Below are 7,307 nucleotides of genomic sequence, written 5' to 3' on the forward strand. Positions count from 1 at the left end.
AAAAAATGAGCTAGAATTAGTGAGGCAGACCTAAGTTGGAAAAAAATTATGTAAGATTTAAATTTATCGTGCCGTCGACAACAAGGCCATTGGTGGTGGCGTTGAAGCTCGAGTTATGGTACGAAGAGGAAAGAAATCAGCCGTGTCCTTTTTGAAAGGAACCATCCTGGCATTTGTTTTAAACAATTTAGAGAAACCACGGAAAACATGAATCTGGATGGCTAGACAGGGATATGAACAGGCCACAAAATGCAAGTCCAAGTGCCTTATCAATATGCCGTCTAGGTCAGTTCCTTTAGTTCGAGCAACAATCTCTCACCAAAGTCGAGGCACCCTTACGAGGGGAAAGATAGGTCCGTTACGTGTAGATAACTGGCCGATTACTCATGGGTCTAGAGCAATTGCGGTAACAGCGTTAACGAACAACCATCTGTCCATGACTTGCAGCTCTTTCACACGAATGATTGAAGTCCTATAGTCCGGAATTAAGTGGAGGATCAAAATCAGAAGCTCCCTCGGTTCTGTGATGGCTTCCGCTGAAAATTTATCGACCTCCAACGCAAGTTAAAAATCAAGAGGACTGCCCTGCGTACACATCTACTCACGGGAAGCGCGATTCAGGTGACCGAATGTGTGTTGAACGAACAATTGAATGTTTTAGATGTGGGTTAATGCAGAGGCCTTTGAATGAAACCAACGTCGTTCCGCAAACAAATTACGAAATCAGAATACGATACAAAGGATGAGAATATTATGACGTTAATATTTATCTGCCGTAGCATTCGTAGACACAACACATTACCATGCCTAATAGGGTACAGGAAAATCGTTGGCTTTGAAAACATCTTCCAGCCGTCTCGGAATGGATTTATACAGGTCCGGTAATATTTTCAGCCGACCGGTGTGGCCGAGTGGTTCTAGGCGCTACAGTCTGGAACCGCGCGACCGCTACGATCGCAGGTTCGAATCCTGCCTCGGGCATGGATGTGTGTGATGTCCTTAGGTCAGTTAGGTTTAAGTAGTTCTCAGTTCTAGGGGACTGATGACCTCAGATGTTAAGTCCCATAGTGCTCAGAGCCATTTGAACCATAAGATTTTCAAGGGAATCTTACACCATTATTCGTGCACAGTAGTGGCGAGTTCATGTAGCGATGATCGAGGTGGATAGCGATCGCGCACCCTTCTATCCATTGCAAACCACAAGGACTCACTATTGAGGTCTGGTGACTGACGTGGCCAGTGAAGGTGCGACAATTCATCCTCACAAAAGCAGCCCTGGACCATGTGAGTTGTGTGAACAGGGGTCCTGTCGTCTCGGAACACAGTATCACTATTGGGGAACAAACATTATACAGGGTGTCCGAAAAGTCTTTCCCTGATTACAGGCTACAAGTAAGATACAAATATGAAACTTGTGTCGAATTGTTTACAACTATCAAAGTCGTTTTTTTCTGTTTTAGGTTCGCAGTACGTAAGTAGTAGATGAGCTGCAGTGCCCAAGAAGCCATGTTAACCAATCAGGAGAAGGCACAGTGTGTCCTGTGGTACCATGAGACACGATCACCAACCACAGTGCAAAGACACTTCCAGACAACATTTGGAAGGAATCCAACTGATGTCAAGAGTATTGAAGCCTGGTATGAGAAGTTCAAGAATACAGGATCGGTTGCTGACCTTCCGAGGTCTGGTCGACCAAGAACCTCAGCAGACAGAGTGGAAGTTGTAAGGCAGTCTTTTTTGCGAAGTCGCAAGAAATCGGTGCGCAGTCCCTCACGTGCCAAAAAGCTCTTTCCATGACATTTTACACAAACGTTTATTGTTTCGTGCATACAAAGTGCAAATCGTTCAGGCCTTGTTGCCCAATGACCGTACACGTCGATATGACTTTGCGGTCGAAATGCTATCAGATATCGAGGACGATGATGGTTATCTCAGAAGAATTGCCTTTTCCGACGAAGCGACGTTTTCTGTCAGTGGAGTATTGAATCGCCATAATGTGCGCATTTGGTGTTCACAAACCCCTGGCGACGTCATGGAGTGCACCAGAGGCAGTCCAAAGGTGAATGTTTGGTGCGTGCAGTTGCACGATCGAATTACCGGGCTATTCTTCTTCGCTGAGGGTACCATCACATCTGCAGTGTATCTGGACATGTTGCAATTGTATGCTGTTCCTCAGCTGCTTCAGTATCACCCCGATGTCTTGTTTCAGCAAGGCGGTGCACCGCCTCATTGGGGTTTGGACGTCCGTGCCTATCTCGATATGACCTTTCATGGGCGATGGATTGGTCGTGATGGGCCAACAGTTTGGCCTCCACGCTCTCCTGACATAACACCATTAGATTTCTTTTTATGGGGTTATGTCAAGGACAGGTCTACCGAACACGTGTACCAGATCTTGAAACCCTGCGGCAACGGATAACCACAGTCGTTGAATCGATCCCTCTAGTGATGTTGGCTAATGTGTGGACGGAAATTGAATATCGTCTAGATGTGCTACGTGCTACCAAGGGTGCTCATGTGGAAGTTTACTGATGTGTGACAAAAACTTTGATAGTTTGTAAACAATTAGACACCAGTTTCATATTTGCGTCTTACTTCTAGTCTGAGTTATCAAATTATATAATCAGGGAAAGACTTTTCGGACACCCTGTATCATGGGATGAGACTGATCAGCTAAAATAACGCGATATTGCAGAGTAGCAATGGGGCCCATGGAATACCACGGTATTGCTGCCCCGATCACCACCAAACCCTCGTCATGTTTCACTCTTTGGACGTAAACGCAGCCAGAAGTCGGAAACAGTATGGAACAAGACTCATCCAATCAAACGATTTTCTTCCATTGCTGCAAAGTACAGGTTTCATGGCTTCAGCACCATGTTTTCCAGTTACGGGAATCAATTCGGGTCTGTCGGAGTTCGCTTCGTTTCTTCTTCTTCTTCTTCTTCTTCTTTCCGGTGCTGACAGCTTTCGCGGGTGCGGCATTCAGCTCTGCAATGACTTTTGCAGCCCTCGTCCTCTTATTTTTCTTCAATTTCCCTCGTTTAGTATTCGCTTAGCTCCGACGTAATGCACTTACAACTGCTCAGAACACTGCTATGTCCACCAATGACACTTGCAAGGTCTTGAGGACATTGCACAGGTGCCTTTCGTGGTCAAATACAATAACGCAGCCTGCAGGCTTGGCTAGTATCTGCATTTATGTTCAATCACGCATTTCCCGCGTTGTTTCCATTTTCTGCCCAACACATGTAAGTTAGTCTCGAGATGATGGAGATTACGTCACAGCAAGTAAAAGCACAATGGCTGGCGAGGACAAGATCGAATCTTAGAGTGAATGATTCTGAGCTATAGTAACCAGCCAAGGCGAACACAGATTCATAATTGTTTGTGCCCAAAGATCGCCAGAAGCAGAATCATTCAAATGGTTAAAGATCGATATTCTAATGCTTGTCGAGCATCACTCGAGAGAACTACACTTTCAGCAATTGCGACTGAGACGATAAGACTTGTGAAATAATTCTCCGTGTATTCTCAGACAATTTCCCGAAAAACTCGTCCGAATGTACAAATAAATAATTGTGTTCTATTGGGAACAAGTACACGCCACGTTTTCTATAAAAAGGCAAACGATTATGCTAATACTCATTTCATAGCTACAGTGGCTACACAGTGTGTATCAGAATGAGGTTTTAAAATTTTGGGGAAATGTTGCTTACACCAAAACAAGAAAAAAAGTCGATTAAAAACGGACTTTAAAATGCGTACCTTAGGAGCTATGTGCATTTGTTCATCTTCGCTACTGTGAAACACATCTCTTCTGCTGAACAAGTGCTCATAGCTCTTCAGGTGTGCACTTTAGAGCCCACGATTACTGGACATTTTTTTTCTTGTTTTGGTCCATATTAACTTCTCCCAAAATACGAAAAACAAGGAACTTGCAGTACAATAGTTACGTTTTACAGTGTTCAGAATGAACTAGTGCTTATAACCCTTACAGTACCCTATACATTTTAGAGCCCATATTTACTGGATCTTTTTTTGTTTTGGTGTGAGAAACCTGTCTCCAGATTTTTAAAGATTTGTTCTGAAACATCCTGTATAAAGGGTAGTCTAGTTGACAAAAAAGAGTTTGTGTCATTGGGAAAACACACAAGCAGCCACTAACATGCTAAAGTTTGTGAAAATAGTAGTACCAAGAAAAATGCATCGGCCTGAAATGAACTATTACCACAAAATATGTATATACAACACACATGTGATTAATCGCACTCGCAGTTTGTATATGAACCCATAAAGCTTCTACGGCGGTTGCAATCACAGGCTGAAGACCGACCTAAGATATAAGATGAACATCAACAAAAGCAAAACGAGGATAATGGAACGTAGTCGAATTAAATCGGGCGATGCTGTGGGAATTAGATTAGGAAATGAGACGCTTAAAGTAGTAAATGAGTTTTGCTATTTGGGGAGCAAAATAACTGATGATGGTCGAAGTAGAGAGGATATAAAATATAGACTGGAAATGGCAAGGAAAGCGTTTCTGAAGAAGAGAAATTTGTTAACATCGAGTATTGATTTAAGTGTCAGGAAGTCATTTCTGAAAGTATTTGTATGGAGTGTAGCCATGTATGGAAGTGAAACGTGGACGATAAATAGTTTAGACAAGAAATGTGGTGCTACAGAAGACTGCTGAAGATTAGATGGGTAGATCACATAACTAATCAGGAGGTACTGAACAGAATTGGAGAGAAGAGGCTTTAGTATTGGAGGGCAGCGTGGAGGGTAAAAATCGTAGAGGCAGACCAAGAGATGAATACACTAAGCAGATTCAGAAGGATGTAGGGTGCAGTAGGTACTGGGAGATGAAGAAGCTTGCACAGGATAGAGTAGCATGGAGAGCTGCATCAAACCAGTCTCAGGACTGAAGACCACAACAACAACAACAACATCGAATAATTAATGCTACGTTATTAATTTTTGTTTGTTTGTCGCATTGATAAAGTGTAGGCTGGCTATGTAAAATTTTGCATGTTAATTAAATTTTTATAATTAAATGTAACTGGGTTTTGTTGGGAGTTTTGGTGAGCTTTTTTAAGCTGTTGGCTGTCTGCTATTTAAAGTTATTGAATAGTAAATTGGTATGCTAACTGATTTGTAAACAGAGGAACAGCGACAGTACTGTGGTGAACCACTCCTGCGGAAAAACTACGTTTTTAACATAAAAAAGGAAATGATGTTATTCTCCATGGCCATCTTCACCTTCCGAAAACGGCAACAACGGTAAAACGGAACTTCAGAACGGTACACGATGCTGCTGAAACCATCATAAGACGACGCACTAACTTAACACAACTTGTGAGCATTTCATCTGATCTAATTTCAAAACAAAGTAGGACATGTTTTACCGGCGACATCTCTAGAGACAGAGATTTAAAAAGACAGCGATAGCACTGATGTGTATGAGAGCGATCATAAGCTAGTAATTATCGAGCTCAGCACCGTAAAACAATCAACAAAATAGCAAAAACTCAGAAAAGTTTCTCATGCTTCACAAAATAGATTGGTTTTATAGGTAGAAAAACGATTTTGCAAAAATCGTTGTAATTATTTGGCAGTAATCCAGACGAAATGGAATGTCGACAAGAAAATACAGTATTTTGAGTCGTAGCACATGTTACTCGATGCAAAACCAGATTCTACTAGTGAAGGAAATTCTTTTATTGATCCGATCCAAAAGTCAGCACATCACAGTTCTATAAGAAAAAAATGAGAGTTTAAATATTAAAGATACAGCAAATCATTCTCCGGACACAACAACATTTCTAATCATCCAATCACTGGGCACAACCGGTATGACGTAGGCCGTAGTATCCCAGCAAGCGGTCCCATGGTGTAATGGTTAGCACTCTGGACTCTGAATCCAGCGATCCGAGTTCAAATCTCGGTGGGACCTAAAATTTTATTTTCACTATCGGATACAACCTGCTATGGGTAGTTAAGATCAAATAGGTACTAACTAATTATAACAACGCAACCTTGAGAAGTAACACATTAAAGTTTATCGAGTACTGTTCTAATACGCCTTCCATTTCAGCTGAGAATTGTTTTTTTTTATAAAATTGAATATGATGCAAAATGAAAAAGAAAAAAACAAATCAAAAACAATTTTTTTCCCTGTAATGAACTTCATTCTCATGCTAACAGACCTTGCCGAACTCATGTCATTATAATTGCATTTATTTATTTACCAGTCCTCGAACACGTTAACACTGTTTACTGGATAACTCCCGTTCAAACCTTTTATTTCACTTCCATGTCATGAAAGCTGTATAACTTTCAACCTAGAAACAATGATGACGTATTATGAGCATAATTTACTTCTATTACTTTGTTCCACATAGCGTAATTCCTCTCCGCATATCTCAATCACGAATAAATTCTCGTAATTTGGGCACCGACCGTATTAGACGATCTGTGCACACAGTTTAGTCTCTTACAGAATGCTACATATGGCGCTGTGTAGTCTTACACTATTCGATGTTCTACTTATTGGTTAACACTGAATGAAATTTCCGTTTCAGCCATATCGGAAACTTGCTGTTTGACTGGAAAACTATTTAGCTCACCAGAGGCACTCCGGATCATGTTACTCTTCTATTTAATACTTATGTTACTATCATTGTCGTCAATACGCTATTTTCCTATGTTAAAAATATGGATGGGATTGTTGTTATACTGAATGATTATAACATTCAAATAGAATTTTGTGATGAAAACGCTCCGTTATTGACTGAGCTTCTGATGATGTCGCAGGCTAAGAGTGAGTCGAAGCTATACTTATGTTCCATGAGTGTTAGCCGCAGTTATTACCGCGATCCTGCTTTTTCTGCGCACAATTTGGTTATTTAGAGATTGAGAGCACGTTTACAACTTTTAAGTAACAATGGAAAGGAACTTTGTGAAGGTTGTTAGTGGGAACCTTCCGAAAGTTGACTCGTTTAATGTCTCTTTGTTCTTAAAAAACAACCCGTAGTAGAAACTTTTTCATTTAGAAGATAATTCTGATTGTTAATTGCTGTGCTTGACGCCAGAACGACTAATGTTTTCCAGGTACCTCTTTTCTAAATTTCAAATTTTCAAACAACATAATAACACTACAAAATATGTAACTGACGCAGCGGAACCTTAGAGTATCTGTTGTTCCACTGCGAACTTAACTGCTGCTAAAACGCAATAATTTATAAGTGCTTAAGCAGGACCAACTTTTATTTGGTCGTAATGCCCTGGTCTTATTACAATTCCTC

At 41.0% G+C, this 7,307-nt stretch overlaps 1 non-coding gene across 1 annotated transcript; it reads left to right on the forward strand.

Moving 5' to 3' along the window:
- Window positions 1-5,884: 5,884 nt before the first annotated feature.
- Trnaq-cug (transfer RNA glutamine (anticodon CUG)) lies at window positions 5,885-5,956 on the forward strand. The gene has a single exon. It is a non-coding gene; the product is annotated as a tRNA-Gln (tRNA).
- Window positions 5,957-7,307: the final 1,351 nt, after the last annotated feature.

The sequence above is a fragment of the Schistocerca cancellata genome, chromosome 6 (assembly GCF_023864275.1).
Source record: "Schistocerca cancellata isolate TAMUIC-IGC-003103 chromosome 6, iqSchCanc2.1, whole genome shotgun sequence".
Taxonomy (NCBI): domain Eukaryota; kingdom Metazoa; phylum Arthropoda; class Insecta; order Orthoptera; family Acrididae; genus Schistocerca; species Schistocerca cancellata.